The sequence below is a fragment of the Dendropsophus ebraccatus genome, chromosome 1 (genome assembly GCF_027789765.1).
Source record: "Dendropsophus ebraccatus isolate aDenEbr1 chromosome 1, aDenEbr1.pat, whole genome shotgun sequence".
NCBI classification, from domain to species: Eukaryota; Metazoa; Chordata; class Amphibia; order Anura; family Hylidae; genus Dendropsophus; species Dendropsophus ebraccatus.
The window spans coordinates 36,073,126-36,100,121 of record NC_091454.1 but is presented as its reverse complement, the minus strand read 5'-3'; the positions used below and the strand labels follow the sequence as shown (position 1 = coordinate 36,100,121).

Sequence of the window (26,996 nt, the reverse complement as noted above, 5' to 3'; positions counted from 1 at the left end):
TGGGAGTATCTTGCTGCTGGTACTTCTAGCTCAGCAGCTGCCGTGACCCTAACCTCCTACTTCAGACGGACATCCAGTACCCCTTTTGGGGTGATTTTGCATCAAGTCCAAGTGGCTACAAGGTGAGCACAATATCTCCCTTCCTATTTTCTACAGCACCCTCTGGTATCACACGAGGAGCCGGTGCCTTGTTTTTTTACTCTCTCCCTTTTAGTAAGACATAAAGTAGAAATTAATCTTTGGATCTGTCTAGATGTATATATTTTACTCCAACAATAAGTATAAGCAGCCCCTGCAATAATATATAAGATAAGAGAGTGCACATCTCAACTGACTGGACCTCGACCAGACAAAATCATCTAAATGAGCAATGGAGACAGCACATGTTGTGAGGAAAAAAACTTGACTTTTACACCCTCTTGTGCAATGTTTCAGCTAAACTTTAGCTTGAGAAAGGCTAAAGTATAGCCGAAACGTTGCACAAGATGGTGTGAATAAGTCTTGTTTTTTTCCTCACAACCACAAGTGCTGTCTCCATTGCTATTTTTGAAGTCACAAAGGTTACGTCTGAGAAGCTATAATGGAAAGAAAAAAATAGTATATTCACAAAGGATTAGGACACAGAAAAAGATTAATAAGATCATTACCATGCTGTGTGTACAGGGAACTGTAAATTACAGTAAGTATAAATCTGTGTAAGTAAAAGACAGGAAGAGGTCTGGGTGTATAGGGAGTCTAATGTACTGACAACAGAGCACTGGGTGGATGTGACACGCTTCTGAGGTAAGTTGCTTTAGCAGGACCTGCTTACCTAGATAATCATTGCATTAAGCACTGTGCCAGCCCAGGCCCTACTTAGATGTCCTGTCTTGAAAGTAGAAACAAGCAGTGACGAAAGGGTGGAGCTGGATAGGGAGCTGTGGGGAATCAGGATAGGTGGGCATCACTCATTTTTATTTCACCTCCAGAGAAAATATCAAAAATTGCATAAAACAGAATAACCCAATGAAGATGTATGAAGTATTTACAGTCACTGGCTGTACTTTCAATCAATGGTATAAAGCCTGCACTGTTCGAGAATAGAGGCCGTTGTTGACCACATTTCTGTATACGCAAAAAAAAAAAAAAAAAGAACAGATGCGTTTTGATCCTTTTTATTAAAATGGGAGTCTATGGGAAAACAAATGCACACAAATGCATCCATTTTTTAATCTTTTTATTGTTGCAAAAACAGATGAAAAAAAAAACAGATTGCAAAAAGGTTGTGTGAACCCAGCCTTATTCTGACATATTTCAATTGCACAGTCAACAAAAAATTACGTTTCGAAATCCATCATGTGAACTTGTAAAAGATGGATGCAACTCTAGAGCTTTCTGGAAAACATATACAGTATACAGCCATAAAAAACCTATGACAATATCCCTGTTTTCCAGGCAGCCCTAGGCCTGCATCCATCTTCTCCAGGCAGCAGGATTTAATAGCTGAGTTATCAGGTTCGCGCGTACCTGAATTTACTGTAAATTCGCTCATCTCTAACATTTTATGAAACATGGCATTTTCGATCTATAGTATATATAAGTCCAAAAAAGTAAAGCAATAACTGAATGCAATCGTTCATTACAAGGTTTCCATGATCCACTTTTTTAGAAATGTTTTTCCTCTTATTAAATATTAGCTATTTGAGTAGAATATCTAGAAGGGAAAAAAGTGCCATAAAACCATAGAGATCCAAAAAGCAAAAGTAAAGTTAATTACTTTAAATGAAGAGTGACATATTTGTATCAGCCATATGGCACTTCACAATTTTATGAAATTGGTTTCTTCAATTCATAAAAATCCAATAAAATGCACATTTTAGCTTTCAGTCAGTTTTAAAATATAGCAATAAAATTATCTCTGCTGGCTATACCTGTTACTTAGTTCAACATGAATTCTTTACTCCTCCGCCATAAAGTTATGTCACAGCTGTCCGAAGGATAGTCTAGGCTGCATATGCATGGAGATTGCAAATCTTCCCATCATAATATTAAAGTCTCCCTCATGACTCCTGGACACATTATTCATCTGATAACCAGAAACACCTGGCTACAAGGAATTTCCTGCTACAATTCTGCCTTCATTTCCTCCAACAGTAAAAACCTAATGCTTGTAAAGGTGAAAGAAAACAGCCCTTAATCACATAACTCACCACTTTTGCCACCATTACACTGATACTACGCTTTAAATTAAATTTTAATTCCCACCTGATGTCTCACTATGAATTATATTTATATGAACCATTCGCCTCATACGCATTGTCTGTTTGGGATGATTTGTAACCGTTTCATTAGTAAAACTATTTTGAAGTGGACTTTTTCCCAAACTGCATGGACGGAGAAAACATAACATCTCAGTATGATACCACTGCTGATCTGCCCTCAAAAAAATGATTGCTTAGGGAACGTATCACTAACATTTTTCCCAACCAAAATACTATATATATATATTTATTTTTTTCCCCCCAATCTGTTCCTGCGTATGGGTAGGTTCACACATAGCGACTCGCAGCGGATTTCACATTATGAGTTTGGCGGTGAAACCTGCTGCAATTCCTACTACTGTGAGTTTGAATGAGGTATGTAAATGCCAGCCCCCTTAACCAGCCGCCGCCCGGAGAATACTGTACCTGGTAACGCTCTGGCTGCATCTGAGGCAGGTTCTGCTCAGCTAGTCAATGACTGCGGTGGGGCTGTGCACTGATTGGCTGAGTAGGGCCTACGGGAGCCTCAGATGCAGCCGAAGAGTGGACGAGGTAAAACATGCTCTGGTCAGTGGCTGGTTAAGGGGACCGGCATTTTCAGACTCGCAGCAGAATGTAACCCCATTGCAACTCACAGTGGCGGGAATCGCAGCGGAAGACAGGAATGACTAATTGACAAACCTGGGAGAATACTGTGGGCATGGTGTGAGTGCTGAATGACTTTTTGAATGACTGTTTTTGTTTGATAATAGATACAAACCCATAAAATCTATGTTCACAAACCCAAAAACCTATATTACAGTTTTATTGCCAATGGGTGTTGTCATCTTGGATAAAATAACACTGAATACATATTTCAGAAGAAGAAACAGCTTCTAATAGACAGTAGGGAATGTGTAGAGCCCAGAATAGATATACTGTAGTATATTGCCCTGCTACACAAAGCAAAGATATCTAGATGGACGAAACATTGTATTCTGGCTAGAACATTGCTGTAAAACCCCTCCCCCATGTATCTATACCTTCAGCCACCATCTTTGTAATAAAAGTAGGCACAAAATAAAAATGCTGCACATATATATATACTAGGATAGATAGATAGATAGATAGATAGATAGATAGATAGATAGATAGATAGATACTATAAATAGTGTGTTGCCCTGATACACAAAGAAAATATTTTTAGCGGGTAAAGTCTTGCATCAAAATCATTACTTTTCTCCTCCACATGTATCTTGGACTCCAGCCAAACCAGCCTCTACCCATCTAACAAAATCGAAAACAAAATAAATATACTGCATGGGATGGATAGGTAGATAGACGTTATCATTAGCAATTATTGGCCCATATAAAAGTTAGATATAAAGTTCAGATCAGACATATTAAAGTTTGACGCAAAATGTGAGTGGATTATACTGTAATTAATCACCAGATTGCCATTTCACAAATAATGATTGCTAAGTCAATCAGTAAAAAGTTGATGTCTGCAAGCCTTTTGACTTTTTCTAAGGTAGAACACTCTGGATTACAAAGATAAAACTTCATTTTTAGTAGTCAGTCTTAAGCTATGTTCAGACATTGTTGGACACCCAGCCGAGTCACGGAACGGCTGGTGTCAGATAAGATCATCCCGCCCGCATGAGAATTCCCCGGAGCCGCACGCTTCACTGTGTGCACTGTGAGGTTCTCTGCGGCCGCTATTCAATAAATAACAGCCGCAGAAAACTGACATGTCAGTTTTTTGCGGCGACGCTAGGAATCCCAGACTGAGTGGATACTATGTGTATACGCTACACCCGGGATTCCATAGACGGCAACGTAACGTATATTTTCGCATTAATCACGGCCGCCCATTGTTGCAATCTGCAACAACAACCATACTTTTACGACAATGTACGTTGTGTGAACATGGCCTAGAATTGAAAGGAAAAATGGCTGTTTTGCAACGTATCACTAATCAACCCACCTAGGAGGGAAGACTTCACAGTGACTGCATTTGTAGAACATTGACAAAGGCCAAATATTATGGTTAAAGGGGGCACAAGAAAATTATATAAATTTGTAAATTATTTTTACTTAAAAAACTCAAGTTTTCTAAAATGTTGTGTCTTGAAGGAATGGCTACTGATGTGATGAAAATTGTAAAAAACTGACTTTCAACATTAGTCTAAAGATTGTGTAAGACATGACCTTGTGTAAACATAGCCCTACAGTATAATTCTTCAGTTAGGATTTATTTAAAAAAAAGCTTTTACATTAAAACAACTTTTAAGAGTCTTGACACAAGAACATTGGGGGGGATTTACTAAGGTGTTATCCAACGATAATCTTTATTTCTTTCAAATCAACTGGTTTTAGAAATCTACATAGATTTGTAATCTATTTCTATTTAAAAATCTCAAGTTTTCCCTTATCAGCTGCTGTATGTCCTGCAGGAAGCATTGTTTTCCTTTCAGTCTGACACAGTGCTCTATGCTGGCATCTCTGGCATCCCTCTGCCCCCTCATATTTCCGCCGCCGTCCGCCTTATCGGATCTGACAATATTCCCCTACCCTCCCATACTGACCCAGTGTTTATACCTTGCCTCTCTCGTATGTACCATGCCATATTGTTTCTCCCCCCCCCCCCCAGCTTTCCCTCCTATTGTCCCCCTATACCCACTTGTCCTTTTCCCTACTCTCCCCATAGAATGTATCCTCTGCATGCTACTGACCTATCTTACTTTGTGTCATTATGTAATATAATGTTACATGCTATACTGTATATCATGTTATGTATATCCAGTCACAACTTGTAGATTTTTAGCACAGTATATTTTATGATTGACCTCCATCCCTATGACAGATATGTGACTAGTCTTTACCGTATACCTTCTAGTAGATATTATACCCCCTATTTGCTAACCCATTGATTGTGGATCCAGAAGATCACTCACCATAGATTCTGTTATAATACTGTGGCCACAATTTTGCTAGGTGAACATTACATGTACTATGTTTTACTTATTAATTATTTTACTTTATATACTAGGTTACTTTATGTACTAGGTTATTTGTGATTTGATCTTGCATTGCTTCATTATTATTATTATGCATTGCATTATTCACACCAGGTACTCATATGCATGTTCTTTCTTCACAGCGACGTTGAAAAAGACCCTGGCAGGGTCGAAACGTCATCAGTCGCCCAACAAAACTAATAATTCTATATTCACCAGTGTGGTAATAAATGTTGTATACATACCTGGCCTATTCCTTTGCACGCTGTAAATAAATTGTTCAACATTTTTGCATGAAAAGAGTGCTACGGAGTCTTCTATTACTATATATTGGGGCGAAAACCCGTCCGTAGAAGCACCTACCATCTATACCCGTTGTGCACCCCTACCTCTACCTATAGGCATCTCTGGCAGAGACAGGAACTGTCCAGAGCAGTAGCAAATTCCCATAGAACACCATAGAAAATTAAAGGGGTAGTCCAGCGAAAATCTTTTTTCTTTCAAATTAACTATTGTCAGAAAGTTAGATAGATTTGTAATTTACTTCTAAAAATCTTAAGTCTTCCTATATTTATTAGCTAATATATGTCATGCAAGAAGTGTTGTTTTATTTTCAGTCTGACACCACAGTGCTCTCTGCTGACATCTCTGGCTGAGACAGGAACTGTCCAGAGCAGGAGAGATTTTCTATGGGGAGTGCAGATCATAAGATCGTTTCCATTTTGCTATTGTAAACTGTAAATACCAAAATTAAAATGAAAATATGCTGCAATAGGTAAATATATGGTAAAATAGCCAGGTGGTTTTAATGCAAAAAGATTGCATATAATATATTAAAACAGCATATTTTATGCTTAAAACAGCAAATTTTTCTTTCAGTTTTGCTTTTGTAAGCGCAAAATTTGAACGAAAATATGCTGTACTACATAAATAGATAGTAAAATATCTGGCTCCTTTATTGCATTATACGCAATCCGCTTACATTGACCCCTTCTCAATACGTATATATACATTCCTGCACTGAAAAGGCTTTTTATGTGTGCAAGGCCGCTCCAATGCAAGCATGGCTGTGGGGGTCCCGATCACTTACACTGACAGGCGGAGGAGATCTTCTTACCTCCGTCCTGTCGAATCAGCCATCTTCTGATAGAGTCTGCCCTCAGACTCTATTAAAAAAAAAACACACACACAGAGGGAAAAAGAAAAAAACGGGATTGTTGATTTTTTTTAAATTATTTTCAGAAAAAAAATAAAAAAACGATCAAAATTTATTTTACACCAATATAATACCAATAAAAACTAGAGATCATGGCGCAAAAAATGACACCCCAACCAGCCCTGCAGGTGGAAAAATAAAAGCGTTATGGGGAGGAGGAGAGCACTGCTTCATTATGACCTGGGCATCCGTGCATCAATGACCTACGGTCATGAAGCCGCTAGCTATTTTACTACATACAGCATATTTTTGTTCTAATTTTGCAATTTTTAATGTACAGTAGCAAAAGTAAAAAGAAAATATGCAGTTTTAAGTTAAAGGGATTATCCACCTAAGCTAAAAAATGAAATGATAGCTGTTCTTACCATGTTGCCTGGAGTATTTTGAGCCATCTCCTGTCTTTCTAGCTGCTGCCATTCCTAAATTACAAGTTTTTCAAAAAGCCGGTCTATATCCAAGATGGCGCTGGCCAGGAAACAACACTTCCCATTGTGCATTTCCCTGAATGGTCTGTTTGCATACTCGCCCATTTAGCTTTCTTGTCTGCCCACTGCTGGCATTACTATTGCACAGTAAACACAGGACAGTTTTTTTCATTGCTTTCGCATCACATCACCCCAGTATGTATTCCATACTATCTGATGATGTAGCAGAGCTGACATGCGCATGGTGTAGCAAAGCTGATGCGCACATGGTGTAGCTAAGAGATGCACAACGGGCATCTGTTTACCGGGGGTGTAGTGTAGGTTTATATCTCTGCTTGCTGACTGTAAATGAAAACTATCTAGTTCCATCCAGACTCTAAGAACGTAACACTTACAATATACAAAGCTGTGACACAAAGACAGGTACATATGCCTGCATTCACTGACAACAAGCAGAGATGGAACTATAACCTTTCATATTACAGAAACCCAGGCTCAGGGATACACGTAATGCTGCTTTTACACAGAGCAATATGGAGACTATGGAAGCAGCACTTTCACTATTAGTGAACAGGTGCATGCAGATGTCTCTAGGGTGTCGGATTACCAAGTCAATAGACAGCTAGCCCGACCCCAGAGAGGAGATCACATGCCCTGTGACTTCAAAGGGAGGGGGAAGAGGGAGCAGCATATAGTCAGAGTGGACACAGAATAGATGATGAAGTCCAGAGCCGGTAAATATGAGGGGGGAACTGTAACTTTACTGTAAGAGCAGTGAGACTGTGTGAGTCTGTAGGTGAATGCAAATCACTTTCAAACACAAAGAATACACAACCCCTGCTGCATTCTTTAAAAAGAATTGCAACACTGCCTCTTAAAAATAAAACATAAAAAATGATAAAAGTCTTATGTACCCCAGAAGCGACAAGTCCGGCAAACAAACAAGTTATCGTATAGGGATGTCAACATTATGTTTTTTGGAAGAGGCAGGGGCGTAGCTAGTGTGTATGGGGGGGGGGGGGGAGCAAATGTGTGTGGACTTGTGCACCAGCAGCCTTTTCATTGGCTGGAGCGCATCACATGGCTTCCAGCTTGCCCTGATTGGCTGAGCAAGCAGGAAGCCATGTGATGCGCTCTATCCAGTGAAAATGCTGCTGGTGTGCATGCGGATCAGCAGCCTTTTCTCTCCCATTCACTTCACTGCAACCTGGAAGTGAGGGAGTTTAGAGGACAACGGCAGGAGATTCAAGCGGCAACCGAGGGATGGTGGGTATAAAGTGTGTGTGTGTGTCTGCGTTTTTTTTTTTTTTTATGGTATCGCCGAAGTTGTCCTTTAAAAGGTGTCAGCTGGTTGTGTTCTTATGCTGGGATCATACATGTATGTGCAATCCAAGATATGTGATGAGCTGCTAAACATCTATTTCCTACTGGATCTCCCTCCCCTATCTCCTATCATCTATCTAGTATCTATTTGTCTAATATCTATCAGATAGCTATCAGGATAGCTGATGGGCCTAGCATTGGGTACATATATACTAGCTACAGGGTAAAGCATTTTTAGTGTACATAAAAAATAATAATATATATATAATATTAACCCCTTAACGACATTGGGCGTAAGTATACGCCCCCGCAGGGTGGGCTTTAACGCAAACGGGCGTATACTTACGCCCGATGTTTCCCCGATCGCTGTGTGTTTACACACAACGGTCGGGGAAGATGGCCTGCTATAATGTATAGCAGGCCATCTCTGCTCGTCCGAGTTAGTGGGGAGATCATTCGGGAACTGATCTTCCCAATGCTGGATAAAGGTTACCACCCGTACAGGGATAACTTTTATACCAGCATCCCCCTCTTCTGGTCCGTCGCTGCCCGAGCTACTGTAGCTTGCGGCACGATCCGAAAATATTTTCCATTTTGCTATTGTAAACTGTAAATACCAAAATTTAAATGAAAATATGCTGCAATAGGTAAATATATGGTAAAATAGCCAGGTGGTTTTAATGCAAAGGGATTGCATATAATATATTAAAACAGCATATTTTATGCTTAAAACAGCAAATTTTTCTTTCAGTTTTGCTTTTGTAAGCGCAAAATTTGAACGAAAATATGCTGTACTACATAAATAGATAGTAAAATATCTGGCTCCTTTATTGCATTATACGCAATCCGCTTACATTGACCCCTTCTCAATACGTATATATACATTCCTGCACTGAAAAGGCTTTTTATGTGTGCAAGGCCGCTCCAATGCAAGCATGGCTGTGGGGGTCCCGATCACCTACACTGACAGGCGGAGGAGATCTTCTTACCTCCGTCCTGTCGAATCAGCCATCTTCTGATAGAGTCTGCCCTCAGACTCTATTAAAAAAAAAACACACACAGAGGGAAAAAGAAAAAAACGGGATTGTTGATTTTTTAAAAATTATTTTCAGAAAAAAAATAAAAAAACGATCAAAATTTCTTTTACACCAATATAATACCAATAAAAACTAGAGATCATGGCGCAAAAAATGACACCCCAACCAGCCCTGCAGGTGGAAAAATAAAAGCGTTATGGGGAGGAGGAGAGCACTGCTTCATTATGACCTGGGCATCCGTGCATCAATGACCTACGGTCATGAAGCCGCTAGCTATTTTACTACATACAGCATATTTTTGTTCTAATTTTGCAATTTTTCATGTACAGTAGCAAAAGTAAAAAGAAAATATGCATTTTTAAGTTAAAGGGATTATCCACCTAAGCTAAAAAATGAAATGATAGCTGTTCTTACCATGTTGCCTGGAGTATTTTGAGCCATCTCCTGTCTTTCTAGCTGCTGCCATTCCTAAATTACAAGTTTTTCAAAAAGCCGGTCTATATCCAAGATGGCGCTGGCCAGAAAACAACACTTCCCATTGTGCATTTCCCTGAATGGTCTGTTTGCATACTCGCCCATTTAGCTTTCTTGTCTGCCCACTGCTGGCATTACTATTGCACAGTAAACACAGGACAGTTTTTTTCATTGCTTTTGCATCACATCACCCCAGTATGTATTCCATACTATCTGATGATGTAGCAGAGCTGACATGCGCATGGTGTAGCAAAGCTGATGCGCGCATGGTGTAGCTAAGAGATGCACAACGGGCATCTGTTTACCAGGGGGTGTAGTGTAGGTTTATATCTCTGCTTGCTGACTGTAAATGAAAACTATCTAGTTCCATCCAGACTCTAAGAACGTAACACGTACAATATACAAAGCTGTGACACAAAGACAGGTACATATGCCTGCATTCACTGACAACAAGCAGAGATGGAACTATAACCTTTCATATTACAGAAACCCAGGCTCAGGGATACATGTAATGCTGGATATGAAGGACCCCGTATCGCACCAGGGAAACATTTTCCAGGTGACGTCCCCCACACTGGAGAAAGGGAGACCCCAGAAGAAGTGCAGAGTGTGGCGTAACAGGGGGATCAGGAAGGACACCATTTTCCAGTGTGCCACCTGTCCTGATCACCCCGGCCTCTGCATACTGGATCGCTTCAAGGCGTACCACACGTCATCGGAGTTCTACATTTTCTAAATTCTGTCCCTTATTCCTATTTCAGGGGTCACGTTCATCCAGGGATTATTCTGATCGCCATTATGGAGTCGGGAAGGAATTTTTCCCCTGTGATGAGGCTACTGTCGTCTGCCTTACGAGGGTTTTTTGCCTTCCTCTGGATCAACACAGGTTGAATTTGATGGACATCTGTCATTTTCAACCTTATAAACTAATAATTGGCCTAATACCCCCAAATAAATCAGAATTGTCCCTTTTCCCCAGCTAAATGGGTATGGCCGCCATTCCCATTAGAAGATGCCATGATGCAATTACAAAGCCTCTGTGCTGCCAGGACAGTAGAAACCCCCCACAAGTGACCCCATTCTGGAAACTACACCCGATAAGGAATCTAACGAGGGGAGCAGTGGGGATATGGCCCCCTGGTGACGGCCACATTTGGGCCGTGAAAATGAAAAAAATTTATTTTTTATTTTCATGGCACATGTTCCACTTATGTGCCCGTCACCAGTGGGGTCCATATGCTCACTGTACCCCTTGTTGGATTCCTTATGGGGTGTTGTTTTCAGAATGGGGTCACTTTTGGGGGGTTTCTACTGTCCTGGCAGCACAGGAGCTTTTTAATTGCGACATGGCCTCCATCCTCCATTCCAGCCTCTAAATGGCTCTCTTTCCCTTTGGTGGCTTGCCCTCTGCCCATATGGCACATTATATCCACATGTGGGGTATTTTCGTACTCAGGGGAAATTACCCTACACGTTTTGTGTTCACTTTCTTTTTTAACCCCTTGTGGAAAAGGAAAAAATCAAGGCTAGACCAACATTTAGTGTAAAAAAATGTTTAATTTTTACACTAAATCATTGATCTTGTCTTGATTTTTTCATTTTCACAAGGGGTTAAAAGATTAAAAAAAACACTAAATGTGTAGAGCAATTTCCCCTGAGTACGGAAATACCTGACATGTGGACATAAAGCGCCATGCGGGTGCAGGGTAAGCCTCCAAAGGGAAGGAGCGCCATTTGGCTTTTTGAGGCTGGATTTGGCTGGAATGGATTTCGAGGGGCCATGTTGCATTTAAAAGGCCCCTGTGTTGCCAAGACAGTTGAACCCCCCCACAAGTGACCCCATTATGGAAACTACACCCTTCAGGGAATGTAACAAGGGGTGTAGTGAGCATATGGACCCCACTGGTGACTGGCACAAATGTGGAACAATATGGCGTGAAAATGAAATATTAAATTTTTTACACTATAATGTTGGTTTAGCCTTAAATTTTTCATTTTCACAAGAGGTTAAAAGAGAAAAAAACACACAAAATGTGTAGAGCAATTTCCCCCCGAGTCCGTAAATACCCCACATGTGGACATAAAGCGCCATGTGGGCGCAGGGCAAGCCTCCGAAGGGAAGGAGCGCCATTTGGATTTTGCAGGCTGGATGTGGCCAGAATGGATGATGAACGCCATGTCGCATTTACAGAGCCCTCGTGCTGCCAAAACACTGGAAACCCCCACAAGTGACCCCATTCTGGAAACTACACCCCTCAAGGAATCTAACAAGGGGTGCAGTGAGGATATGGACCCCTTGATGACGGCCACAAATGAAATGTTTCCCTTTCACGTCACATTGTTCCACATTTGTGCCCGTCACCAGTGGGGTCCATATCCTCATTGCACCCCTTGTTAGATTCCTTGAGGGGTGTAGTTTCCAGAATGGTCACTTGTGGGGGGTTTCCAGTGTTTTGGCAGCACGAGGGCTCTGTAAATGCGACATGACCCTTGAAATCCATTCCAGTAAAATCCAGCTTGCAAAGGCCAATTGGCGCTCCTTCCCTTTGGAGGCTCGTCCTGTGCCCGCTTGGCACTTTATGTCCACATGTGGGGTATTTTTGTACTCGGGAGAAACTGCGCTACATGTTTGGTGTTTTTTTTTTTTTTCAATGAATGCTAGAACAACATTTTAGTGTAAAAAATAGAATTTTTCCTTTTTTACACCACATTGTTCTGAAAATCTGCGAAGCACCTGTGGGGTCCAGATGCTCACCGCACCCCTTGTTACATTCCTTGAGGGGTGCAGTTTTCTAAATGGTGTCCCTTTAGGGGTGTTTTTTAGGTTTTGGCACCACAGAGCCTCTGCCAACCTGAAGTGGTACGGTTAAAAATTACCAAATATAACGGAGGCGTTGAAATTCACTAGGCGCTCCCTTATATCTGATGCTTGTGGTTGCGTCAAATAGCTTAAAGGACAAGTGCCATGAAAAACTTTTTCCCAGTAATTGAAGCACATTACAAAGTTATATAACTCTGTAATATGCTTCAATCACCTATCTGCCTCCCTTCCCTGTCTTTTCCCCCCTCCACCCCCCACCAGGAAGTGTCCTGACTCACACAGACCTGATTACTGTGGTCACAGTCACCAGGCAGCTCCTTCTTGTGAGGATGAGTCATCAGCAGGAGGGCTGCTCTAGGTCCTGTTACACCAGCCTCCCCCTCCCCTCTTTGTCAGGTGACTCTGCTTGCTCAGCTTATCTTCTCTAGTGACATGACTCCTTCCCTGAGTCCACCAACAGGAGAGAGGGTATGAGGGGAGGGGGGAGCTGCCTATGTGCCAGAGTCAGTCTGAGGGAAGATAAGCAAGTGAGATGTGACAAGTGATGGCTTGCAGTTTTTCAGCCAATGGGAGCTGAGCAAGCCTGTCACCTGACAAGGCAGGGGAAGGGGGAGGCTAATGTAACAGCAGAAGGAGCTGAGAGAAGAGCTTGGTGATGGTGACAGTAATCAGGTCTGTGTGAGTCAGGACACTTCCTGGTGGGGGGTGGAGGGGGGAAAAGACAGGGAAGGGAGGCAGATAGGTGATTGAAGCATATTACAGAGTTATATAACTTTGTAATGTGCTTCAATTACTGGGAAAAAGTTTTTCATGGCACTTGTCCTTTAACCCTTTAAGGACATGGCCCATTTTCATTTTTACGTTTTCGGTTTTTCCTCCTTGTGTTTAAAAGGTCATAGCACTTGCATTTTTCCACCTAGAAACCCACATGACCCCTTATTTTTTGCGTCACTAATTGTACTTTGCAATTACAGGCTAAATTTTTGCATAAAGTACACTGCGAAACCAGAAAAAAATTCAAAGTGTGGTGAAATTGAAAAAAAAAAACGCATTTCTTTTATTTGGGGGAAATGTGTTTTTACGCCATTCGCCCTGGGGTAAAACTGACTTGTTATGCATGTTCCTCAAGTCGTTACGATTAAAACGATATATAACATGTATAACTTATATTGTATCTGATGGCCTGTAAAAAATTCAAACCGTTGTTAACCAATATACGTTCCTTAAAATCGCTCCATTCCCAGGCTTATAGCGCTTTTATCCTTTGGTCTATGGGGCTGTGCGAGGTGTAATTTTTTGCGCCATGATGTGATCTTTCTATCGGTACCTTGATTGCCCATATACGTCTTTTTGATCGCTTTTTATTACATTTTTTCTGGATTTGATGCGACCAAAAATGCACAATTTTGCACTTTGGGATTTTTTTGCGCTGACGCCGTTTACCGTACGAGATCAGGAATGTGATTAATAGTTCGGGCGATTACGCACGCGGCGATAGCAAACATGTTTATTTATTTATTTATTTGTTTACTTTTATTTAAAACCTGGGAAAAGGGGGGTGATTCAGACTTTTATTAGGGGAGGGGGCTTTTTACTATAAACAACACTTTATTTTTTTTTGTTACACATATACTAGAAGCCCCCCTAGGGGACTTCTAGTATATACACTTGGATCTCTCATTGAGATCTCTGCAGCATAGATATGCTGCAGAGATCCATGAGATCGGCACTCGTTTGCTTTCGGCTGCTGTAGCCGAAAACGAACGAGTGCCGAGCAGAGGACGGCGCCATCTTGGATGCGTCCCCGGCCGGCATCAGTAACGGAGATCGCTCCTCCGGGACAAGGTCCCGGAGGAGCGATCTCCCCCACTAGACACCAGGGAAACGTTGCCTCCGGTAATCGGAGGCAGCTGTCAACTTTGACAGCTGCCTCCGATTAGCTAATTAGCGGGCACGGCGATCAGACCGTGCCCACTAATAGCAGCGGTCCCGGGCTACTCGCGGCACCCGGGATCGCGGCACTTTAAAGCGGGGCCGCCGCGCGGCCCCGCTTTGAAGTGCAAGTGCGGAGATATGACGTACCGGTACGTCATATGTCCTTAAGAGGTTAATAGGGCCACATATGGGGTATATCTATAAATTGCAGAAACGGAGCAATCAATATTGGGGTGCATTTCTCTGCTAATAGGTTTATCATTATGAAAGATATTGGATTACAATAAAATCTCTGCACAGAAATTAAACATTTTTAAATTTCTTACACACTTCGCTTTTATTTCTGTGCAGTTTCTGAAATGGGGTGCTTTGTGGGGCTTTCTAACATACAGGACCCTCAAATACACTTCTAAACCTGAACAGGTCCCTAAAAATATCTGATTTTGAAATTTTACAGAAAATTTGGAAAATTGCTGCTAATGTTTTAAGCTTCCTATTGTCTAAAAAAAATGAAATATAGTTTAATAAATGCCGCCAACATAAAGTAGACATGTTGCTAATGCTATTTAATATATAATTTATGTGGTATAACCATTTTCTGTATAAGCAGAAAGGTTTCAAAGTTGGAAAAATGCATTTTTTCACAATTTCTCTTGTTATTTTGGTGTTTTTCATAAAGATTCATTATGACTATCGACTCCATTTTACCAGAAATGTAAAGTACAATATGTGACGAGAAAACAATCTCAGAATCGTCCGGATAGGTAAAAGCATCCCGAAGTTATTAATGAATAAAGTGACACAGGTCATATTCATAAAATTTGTCTCTGTCCTTAAAGGGGTAGTCCACCCCAAAAAATTTTCTTTCAAATCAACTGCTGCCATGAAGTGCCAGAGATTTGTAATTTACTTCTATTAAAAAATCTCAAGCCTTCCAGTACTTATCAGCTGCTCTATGCCCAACAGGAAGTTGTATTATTTCCAGTCTGGAGAGCAGGAGAGGTTTTCTATGGGGATTTGCTCCTGCTTTGGACAGTTCCTGACATGGACAGAGGAGGCAACAGAGAGCACTGGGTCAGACAGGAAAGAAAACACCACTTCCTGCTGGACACACAGCAGCTGATAAGTACTGGAAGACTTAAGATTTTTTAATAGAAGTGAATTACAAATCTCTGGCACTTTATGGCACCAGTTGATTTGAAAGAAATTTTTTTTTGGTGGACTACCCCTTTAAGGCCATTTCAGGCTCAGTCCTTAAGGGGTTAATATTGTTACGTATATTATTAATAATAATGTTGATAATCCCCATACAGGGACTGGATAATACAACTAAACTTTCACTGCATAATATCCACTATATAAAGACCAATATTCTCCCTAAGCAGTGACCATGTAGAGGTAGATCCAGCTGTGCAAAGGTTACGCAGACCTTAGAAGTGATCTTAGTGAAGTAACATCCAGTGACTCACAGTAAGCGTCTTCTCTGTATATTGCAGAGGATGTTTTTGCTAGGAGTTAGCTTTTTCTTCTCTTCTCCATCAGGCTCGCCCATCATGAAGACTTCTCCTGGTGATGCCTCGTCTCTGCAGTATCTACAAGACAAACAGCTCCTTGCTCCTGAACCATCTCCATACAAAGTCCCCATCAGTATTGCTCCCCAACGTAACAGTGCCCATTTTATACCCACAAGTAATATTTAGAGCCAATGTGGCTCCTCATATAATACCCAGGCTCCCTCATATAGTAGAAAGGCCACCATCTGTACCCTCATATAGCACATAAGCACCACCCTCTCATGCCTTTATATAGAAGATAGACCCTCTCTGTCCTCCCTATATAGTAGTCAGGCCCCTCTGTGTCTCCATATATTATTTAGATCTCCATATCTATTCTTTATGTGAAAATCCTCCTCCAGTATGTATTACCTATTCCAAACCCCCCAATTCCCCCCAAACAAGGGAACCATTTTGTAGTTTTTCATGCACCCGGAGCAAAGATTCAGTTTGGCACCCCACTTCAGGAAAGCTTCTTTTAGTGCCCAATAATGCACCATTTGAATATAATACCGCCACACACTGGCACCTTTGACCACTTAAAGTGACTCTGTACCCACAATCTGTCTCCCCCAAACCACTTGTACCTTCGGATAACTGCTTTTAATCCAAGATCTGTCCTGGCGACCATTCGGCAAGTGATGCAGCTATTGTCCTAAAAAAACAACTTTTAAACTTGTAGCCCCGTGCCCAACGGCCGTGGCTTAGAGTGTCTGTGCATTAGGCTGGCACAACCTCTTCATCCCTCCTACCGCCCTCCTCCTCATTAGCAATGCTCCAGGCAGATTTTCTCCTATTCATCAGCTGTGTGAACACAGCACATGGGCTGGATCTTTAAGGCATCAGTGTAGTTTTCACTGCAGAGGAAAGAGGGTGGGGAGGAGGGACGGAGGGGTGGTGCAAAGTTAGGGCACAGATGCTCCAAGCCATGGCTGTTGGGCACAGGTCTGCAAGTTTAAAAGTTGTTTTTTAGGACAATAACTGCATCACCTGCCAAACGGACCCCAGGACAGATCTTGGATTAAAAGCAGCTATCCGAAGGTACAAGTGGTTTGGGGGGCAGATTGTGGGTACAGAGTCACTTTAAGACAGTACCACATAAATATAATACTGCCACACACTGAACTCTTATGGAGACAATTGTTTTGTCAGGATTGGTGTGGGTCCCAGTGGTCATCTACAGTTAGGGGATAACAAGCTGTAATGGAAATACCCCTTTACTACACATGTTCGTAACAGTCACACATACACCACACTCAGTAGACCCATTTAGCATAAACAAATAGGGGGAAATTTATCAAACTTTATGCAAAAGAACAATGCTGAGGTTGCCCCATGCAACCATATTCCAGCTGGATCCTGACTGGTTGCTATGGGCAACTAAACTTTCTGCATAAAGTTTGATAAATCTCCCCCATAGAATCATACAAACACAAACAGAGATGAATGGCCTCTCTTACCTACATACATGCACCCTCACTCACACATACATACACCCTCACTCACACATACATGCACCCTCACTCACACATTCATACACCCTCACTCACACATTCATACACCCTCACTCACACATACATACATGCACCCTCACTCACACATACATACACCCTCACTCACACATACATACACACATACACCCTCACCTACTCATACATACATACAGGCACCCTCACTCACACATACATACACCCTCACTTACTCATACATACATGCACCCTCACTTGCACACATACATACATACACGCACCCTCACTCACTCATACATGCACCCTCACTCACACACATACATGCACCCTCACTCACACACATACATACATACATGCACCCTCACACATACATACACCCTCACTTACTCATACACATACATACACCCTCACACATACATACACCCTCACTTAATCATACACACATGCACCCTCACACATACATACACCCTCACTTACTCATACACCCTCAATTACACATGCATACATACATACATGCACCCTCAATCACACATACAAACTCTCACTTACTCATACATACACACATACATACATACATACATGCACCGTCACTCACTCATTCATGCACCCTTACTCACACACACATGCACCCTCACTCACACATACATAAACCCTCACTTACTCATACATACGCAAATAAATAAATGTACCCTCACACATACATACATGCACCCTCACTCACACATACACCCTCACTTACTCATACACACATACATGCACCCTCACTCACATACATACACACTTACACATACATACATGCACCCTCACTCATACATGCATGCACCCTCACTCACTCATACATACATACACCCTCACTCACCTGGCTGTGCAGGGTAAGGACCTCCGATAAGGACAGTAGTCAGGCAGTGGAGGCAGCTCTGCAGGGGGCCTCCCTGACGATGACGCTGTGCAGGCTTGTGCTGCGTGTCCTCTCCTCCCCCATGCCCCAGACCAACCGCCAGGGCAGCCTCAGGGACAGCAGACAGTGATCGCTAGATCATCCGGGCAGCCCATAGAGTATAGTGGCAGTCTGCTGCCGCCGCTTCTGTTCCACAGTCGTTTGTCCGTCAACCTGTTGAAAGACAAACAACAGCAACGATCAGTCGACATCATTCATGTCGGCTGATCGTTGCTTTCAATTACACGGGGCGATTATCGGACGAATACGGCTGATAATTGTTCCATGTAATAGGGCCTTTAGGCTGACATGTCTCCAGACTTCCCTTCTGTCAGTGCCCTCTGTGCTGTGCTCCCGGCATAATGTTCAGGTAAAGTAGCACAGGGACACTGATGCAGCACTCAACACTGCCTCACAAAAAGCTAGGAAAATCAGCTGCCTCATAGAAGACCCAGCGAGGGAAGATAGCTCCTCCCATACATGAGACTGGTCACATGGGCATGACATCATACGTTTTAGTCTCAAGGCCTATGCCTACTCCCCCTCTCACCCAGGGCAGCTGCCCCGGACCTACAGTGCCGACATCTCCCCCCTGTAGTTATCTCCTCACTGCTCTGTAGGCACCCCATCTGGCACACAAACAAAAAAGAAAGCCATACTTACCTGGTGCACGGCTCTGTAATTAGGCTTTGTCTCTCTCCCCTCTCCTGCACTGTGTGCTTGGGAGGGAGCGGCCTCTAGTGGCTGGAGGCAGAATACTTCTGCCTCCGGCTATTACAGTGATTGGCAGACTGGCAGCCTAACTCTGCCATTCACACTGCAGTGTGGTTTGTGCTCCTTAGGAGACCATGCAGTTAAATGCCCAGGCACAGCACCTGTCAGAGGAGTGGGCCCCCCCCAGGAGCAGGGTGCCTGCCAGGTGCTGACGCCGGGCGCCACAACTGCCAAAAGACGTCTTAAGGCTGTCTGGAGTGTTCAGTGCCGCAACCTCACCCCTCTCAAATTTCACTAGTATATACAATATAATCTCTGACAGGTATGGATATAGTTTATAGTATCTGGCAGGTGTGGATATAGTGTAAAGTATCTTGCAGGTATGGATATACTGTATAGTCTGGCAGGTGTGGATATAGTGTATATACTGTATACTAGTCTCTGGCAGGTGTGGATATAGTGTATATACTGTATACTAATCTCTGGTAGGTGTGGATTCAGTGTATATAGTGTAGTCTCTGGCAGGTGTGGATATAGTGTATATCCTGTATACTAGTCTCTGGCAGGTGTGGATATAGTGTATATCCTGTATACTAGTCTCTGGCAGGTGTGGATATAGTGTATATACTGTATACTAATCTCTGGCAGGTGTGGATACAGTGTATATAGTGTAGTCTCTGGCAGGTGTGTATATAGAGTATAGTCTCTGGCAGGTGTGGATATAGTGTATAGTCTCTGGCAGGTGTGTATATAGAGTATAGTCTCTGGCAGGTGTGGATATAGAGTATAGTCTCTGGCAGGTGTGGATATAGTGTATAGTCTATGGCAGTTATGGATATAGTGTATACACTGTATACTAGTCTCTGGCAGGTGTGGATATACGGTAGTCTCTGGCAGGTATGGATATACTGTATATAGTCTCTGGCAGGTATGGATATACTGTATATAGTCTCTGGCAGGTGTGGTTACAGTGTATATACTGTAGTCTCTGGCAGGTATGTATATACTGTATATAGTCTCTGGTAGGTGTAGATATAGTGTATATACTGTATATAGTCTCTGGCAGGTGTGGATACAGTGCATATACTGTAGTCTCTGGCAGGTGTATATATACTGTATATAGTCTCTGGCAGGTGATAGATATACTGTATAAAGTCTCTGGCAGGTGTGTATACACTGTATATAGTCTCTGGCAGGTATGGATATAATGTATATAGTCTCTGGCAGGTGTGGTTACAGTGTATATACTGTAGTCTCTGGCAGGTATGGATATAATGTATATACTGTAGTCTCTGGCAGGTATGGATATACTGTATATAGTCTCTGGTAGGTGTGGTTACAGTGTATATACTGTAGTCTCTGGCAGGTATGGATAATAATAATAATAATAATAATAATAATAATAATAATATAATAATAAATTTATTTGTATAGCGCCAACAGATTCCGCAGCGCTTTTTTTCTATGCATACAGTACAGAGGTACATAATACGCAGTTAAATTGGAATAAATAAGTACATAGTTAATAAAAATAACAAAAAATACAAAATACAGAGTATAGACGAGACCTGCTCGTTGGAAATTACAGACTAATTTTCATAGACACCAGGCATAAGTGCTTTATTTGTCCATGGTCCAGCCATTGTACATAATTAGAATTACAGGATGAGCCAGTAACAACGCCAATGTCTGATGCAGGTAAACATATAAAGTGCAGGAACAGTCAGAGAAATAGAGCAAGGGAAACAGAAGGGGGAAACAGTTTAGGGAACGTTATAAGCGAGCCTGAAGAGATGAGTCTTCAGGGCACGCTTGAAACTGTGGGTATTGGGTATTAGTCTGATGTGTTTGGGTAGGGCATTCCAGAAAATTGGTGCAGCACGAGAGAAGTCTTGGAGGCGGGAATGAGAGGTTCTGATTATAGAAGATATTAAGGTTAGATCATTTGCAGAGCGCAGAGCACGGGAAGGATGGTAGGTGGAGATGAGGGAGGAGATGTATGGAGGGGCAGAGTTGTGGAGAGCTTTATGGGTGAGGGTGAGGAGCTTGAAGTTGATTCTGGATTTGATGGGTAACCAGTGCAGTGACTGGCACAGAGGAGAGACATCGGTATAGCGGCTGGAGAGGAAGATGAGTCTGGCTGCTGCGTTCAGGATAGACTGGAGAGGGGAGAGCTTAGACAGAGGAAGACCGATTAGTAGGGAGTTACAGTAGTCAAGACGGGAGTGGATCAGGGCGACAGTCAGAGTCTGAGCAGTGTCAGTGGTGAGGAATGGGCGGATTCTGGAGATGTTTTTGAGATGGAGATGACAGGAGCGTGTAAGAGCTTGGATATAGGGAGTAAAGGATAGATCAGAGTCCAGCAAAACCCCCAGACATCGAGCCTGATGCACAGGAGTGATGCTAGTACCACAGACTGAGAGGGAGATGTCGGGTTTAGGTTTGTTAGAGGGAGGAAATTCAAGAAGTTCAGTCTTAGAGAGATTAATTTTGAGAAACAGAGAGGTCATAGTGTTAGAGAGAGCGGATAGGCAGTCACTAGTATTTTGCAGGAAGGCAGGGGAGACATACACGGGAAGAAGTGTATAACTGGGTGTCATCAGCATAAAGATGGTATTGGAAACCAAACCTGCTGATGGTCTGTCCGATGGGGGCTGTATAGAGGGAGAAGAGGAGGGGACCCAGGACTGATCCCTGGGGAACCCCAACAGTAAGAGGTAGGGGACTGGAAGTAGAGCCAGAGAAGGATACACTGAAGGAGCGGTCAGAGAGGTAGGAAGAGAACCAAGAGAGAGCAGAGTCCTTGAGGCCAAGAGAGCTGAGCATGGAGAGGAGAAGCTGGTGGTCCACAGTGTCAAACGCTGCTGAGAGATCCAGGAGAATCAGCAAGGAGTAGTTTCCTTGTGACTTGGCCTTCAGGAGGTCGTTTGACACTGTGGTGAGAGCAGTTTCAGTGGAGTGAAGGGGTCGGAAGCCGGACTGTAGAGGGTCAAGAAGAGAGTTATCAGAGAGATAGCGGGTTAGGCGAGAGTAGACAAGACGTTCCAGGAGTTTAGAGATGAAGGGGAGATTGGAGACAGGCCGATAGTTGGCTGCACAGGATGGATCTAAAGAAGGTTTTTTCAGCAGTGGGGTTATAATAGAGTGTTTGAATGAGGAGGGAAAGATACCAGAGGAGAGGGAGAGGTTGAATATTTTGGTGAGGTGAGCAGTGACAGCAGGAGAGAGGGACTGGAGGAGGTGCGAGGGAATAGGGTCACTAGGGCAGGTAGTAGGACGAGAGGAGGAGAGGAGCTTGGAGACTTCTTCCTCTGTCACTGGGTCAAAGGCTGAGAGCGAAGGGGGAGAGGGAAGGGGACCTATGGGAGAAGTAATAGGAGCTATGGGACTTTGGGGCTGGGAGGTGATGTCGGAGCGGAGAGTGTCAATTTTGGTTTTAAAGGAGGCCAGGTCTTCAGCGCAGAGGTCAGTAATGGGTGTCTGAACTTTGGGCTTAAGAAGAGAGTTAAAGGTGTTGAAGAGGTGTTTTGGATTGTTGGAGAGGGAAGAGATGAGAGAGGTAAAGTAAGCCTGTTTGGCAAGGTGGAGGGCAGAGTAATAAGATTTGAGGGTGAATTTGTAATGAATGAAATCAGCGGAGGTTCTCGATTTCCTCCACGGACGTTCGGCCATCCTGGAGCACCGCCGAAGAAAGCGAGTTTCCGGGGTGTGCCAGGGATATATTGTATATAGTCTCTGGCAGGTGTGGATATAGTGTATATAGTCTCTGGCAGGTGTGGATATAGTGTATATACTGTATATAGTCTCTGGCAGGTATGGATATACTGTATAGTCTCTGGCAGGTGTGGATATAGTGGATATACTGTATATCAGGTGTCCTCAACTGGCGGAGCGCGGTCCGGACCCGGACCGCGGCAGCCAGCTGTCCGGACCCCCGCCGCGGCGCTGCTCCCTGCACAATAACTATCTATGAGCGCTCGTAACGAGCGCTCATAGATACCGGGCAGCAGCAGCACTGACAGAGAGGAAGCCATTGGCTCCCTCCCTGTCAGTCACCTCTCACTGGCCGCAGCGGTCACAAGACGCCGTGCTCCCCCTCTGGTGTCGGTGCCGAGTGATGTTCCTGCGCCGGCGGGGAGAGCGGCCTCTAGTGACCGCTGCAGTGCGGCCACAGGAGGAAGAGAAGAGGACGCGCAGGACTTAGGTGAGTATGTGTTTTTTTTTTTTTTTTATGCTATATGAGAGGGGGAGGGGCTATATACAGGGTGGGAGAGCACAGGGGGAGAGAGCACAGGTGGGTCTATATACAGGGGGAGAGAGCACAGGGGGGCTATATACAGGCGGAGAGAGCACAGGTGAGGCTATATAAAGGGGGAGAGAGCACAGGGGGGCTATATACAGGGGGAGAGAGCACAGAGGGGCTATATACAGGGGGAGAGAGCACAGGGGAGCTATACACTGGGAGAGAGAGCACAGAGGGGCTATATAAAGGGGGAGAGAGCACAGGGGGGGCTATATACTGGGAGAGAGCACAGGGGGGCTATATACTGGGAGAGAGCACAGGGGGGCTATATACTGGGAGAGAGCACAGGGGGGCTATATACTACAGGGGGAGAGCACAGGGAGGCAGCACAGGGGGGCTATATACTGGGAGAGAGCACAGGGGGGCTATATACTGGGAGAGAGCACAGGGGGGCTATATACTGGGAGAGAGCACAGGGGGGCTATATACTGGGAGAGAGCACAGGGGGGCTATATACTGGGAGAGAACACATGGGGGGCTATATACTGGGAGAGAGCACATGGGGGGCTATATACTGGGAGAGAGCACAGAGCGGCTATATACTGGGAGAGAGCACAGAGGGGCTATATACAGGCGGAGACAGCACAGAGGGGCTATATACTGGGAGAGAGCACAGAGGGGCTATATACAGGCGGAGAGAGCACAGAGGGGCTATATACAGGGGGAGAGAGCACAGGGGGGCTATATACTACAGGAGGAGAGTGCACAGGGGGGACTATATACTACTGGGGGAGAGCACACAGGGGCTATATACTACTGGGGGAGAGCGCACAGAGGCTATATACTACTGGGGGAGAGCGCACAGGGGGGGGCTATATACTACAGGGGGGGGGCTATATACTACTGGGGGAGAGCTCACAGGGGGGGCTATATACTAGTAAGACAGTCACCCCCTGTGTACCTAATTTCAAAGGGCCGGTGAGAGAGAGAAAATGACAGTTTTCCCACTAATAAGCAGCAATTCTGTATGTAAATAGTTCAACGTTTGTGAAAAGTAACAAAACACATTTACTACTGATGGCAGGTGTGTATATTCTGTAGTTTCTGGCAGGTGTGTATACACTGTATATAGTCTCTGGCAGGTGTGTATATACTGTACTCTCTGGCAGGTGTGTATATACTGTAGTCTGGCAGGTGTGTATACACTGTATATAGTCTCTGGCAGGTGTGTATATACTGTAGTCTCTGGCAGGTGTGTCTATACTGTATACAGTCTCTGGCAGGTGTGTATATACTGTATATAGTCTCTGGCAGGTGTGTATATACTGTATACAGTCTCTGGCAGGTGTGTATATACTGTAGTCTCTGGCAGGTGTGTGTATATACTGTATACAGTCTCTGGCAGGTGTGTATATACTGTATACAGTCTCTGGCAGGTGTGTCTATACTGTATACAGTCTCTGGCAGGTGTGTATATACTGTAGTCTCTGGCAGGTGTGTGTATATACTGTATACAGTCTCTGGCAGGTGTGTATATACTGTATACAGTCTCTGGCAGGTGTGTCTATACTGTATACAGTCTCTGGCAGGTGTGTATATACTGTAGTCTCTGGCAGGTGTGTGTATATACTGTATACAGTCTCTGGCAGGTGTGTATATACTGTATATAGTCTTTGGCAGGTGTGTATATACTGTATACAGTCTCTGGCAGGTGTGTATATACTGTATATAGTCTCTGGCAGGTGTGTATATACTGTATACAGTCTCTGGCAGGTGTGTCTATACTGTATACAGTCTCTGGCAGGTGTGTATATACTGTAGTCTCTGGCAGGTGTGTGTATATACTGTATACAGTCTCTGGCAGGTGTGTATATACTGTATATAGTCTCTGGCAGGTGTGTATATACTGTATACAGTCTCTGGCAGGTGTGTATATACTGTATATAGTCTCTGGCAGGTGTGTATATACTGTATATAGTCTCTGGCAGGTGTGTATATACTGTATATAGTCTCTGGCAGGTACGGCCATACTGTATACTTGTTACATGTACAATGATCCTGATGCAGATCTCCTCCCAGGTACAGAGCCATGAGGCAGGGCCCGCACACTGCAGCCTGTCCTCCGGGACCCCCGCTCTCTCCCGGCCGCACACTGCAGCCTGTCCTCCGGGACCCCCGCTCTCTCCCGGCCGCACACTGCAGCCTGTCCTCCGGGACCCCCGCTCTCTCCCGGCCGCACACTGCAGCCTGTCCTCCGGGACCCCCGCTCTCTCCCGTCCCCATGGATACAGGCGGCCCCCGGCTCCCCTGACACGGACACACCGGAGCCCGTACTGCAGACACAGGCGCCGCCGACCAATAGCGCAGAACCTCGTGTGTTAGCAACAAGGAAGACTGGAGCAGCACCAATGGCGAGCAGCGTTACAGCCCCGCCGCCTAGCAGTGACGGAGACACCGAGCGCTCCTCACCCTGAGCATTCCTGTCAGCAGCCGCCGCCTCACTACACGACCTGATGGGATGTGACGCCTCGGGCCGCGCTGCATTGTGGGACTGAGTGACAGCCGCCGCCGCTGCTGCTGAGTCTTTCCAGTTCATGCAGGGACCGAGCGCACAGACAGGAGACATTATACTGTAAGTAACAACCATGTCCTGCATAGAGGGGCCGCGGAGCAGTGTCTGTGAGAGCGCCCCCTAGTGCTGGAGAGATCCAGGGGGCTGGAGGTGCCTGCACCGGGGCTCAGCTGTCACCACCTGCTGCACTTGTCACTTCTATCACTTCTACATCATTGTGTGTATGTGATTGCTGCTCTGTCTCCTTATCTGACACCTCTCTCTCTCTCTATACACCATGTATAACAGTTGTCACATATGGAGTATATACTGGTGTATACTGACACAATGACATCACATCTCCATGGATTCATGCTCTTCGGGTGCCCTTAGCTTTTAGCATAGGACACTGGTAACACTGTGCAACAAGTTTAGAAAAGTCATGAAACATGTTCTATAGCAGGACTGTCACCACAGCCGACCAGTCACCAGAGCCGACCAGTCACATGGTGAGGGCTCGGTCACATTTAGTGTCATATATCGATATTATGACCGAAGTTCTGGTCCGACCATTGGTCTAATCATCCCAACTGACTGCAGCCTAGTGTGAGAATATTCCACTAATATAATATAATAATATGCTAATATAATATACTAATATATACTAATATGCTAATATAAATGCTAATATAATATACAAATATGATAATAAAATATACAAAACTAATATAATATGCTGATATAATATACTAATATGTTCAAGAACGAGGATACAGTTTCTTTTCAAATGCAAGTGCTCTTGTTCAAAAAAAGTGAAATCACAGACCATAATATGGTGACACCTTTCTATAGGAGTCTATGTAGAACATACAAATGTGTCAAGGTATAAAACATGTAAAGTACATACACAATACAGTATATACACAATGGAACAGTAGGTAATTCTAGTATAGACCAGGTGTAGGTAGGGGGCATAGACTAGGTAGATGATAGGTATAGCTGTGAATAAAGGTACATAATGTTATGGTGGGCTATGGGAGAACCGCTGTTATATGGCTC

The 26,996-nt window shown here is 43.8% G+C and overlaps 1 protein-coding gene and 1 long non-coding RNA gene across 3 annotated transcripts in view; one reads left to right on the top strand and one right to left on the bottom strand.

The window, feature by feature from the left end:
- Positions 1-18,584, bottom strand: part of LOC138792335 (uncharacterized) — a 58,230-nt gene extending 39,646 nt beyond the window's left edge. Inside the window, exons 1-2 of the long non-coding RNA XR_011363127.1 lie at positions 18,352-18,584; positions 15,940-16,062 (exon numbers count right to left, since the gene is read on the bottom strand). This is a non-coding gene — a long non-coding RNA (uncharacterized lncRNA). The remainder of the gene's footprint in view (positions 1-15,939; positions 16,063-18,351) is intronic.
- A 7,140-nt stretch (positions 18,585-25,724) lies between these two features.
- MACROH2A1 (macroH2A.1 histone) overlaps positions 25,725-26,996 on the top strand; it is a 45,018-nt gene continuing 43,746 nt past the window's right edge. The window contains exon 1 of one of the 2 annotated variants that reach the window (XM_069969623.1): positions 25,725-26,018. The gene's annotated coding sequence lies outside the window, so the exon portion shown is untranslated. The remainder of the gene's footprint in view (positions 26,019-26,996) is intronic. The other variant, XM_069969616.1, reaches the window with a different exon arrangement.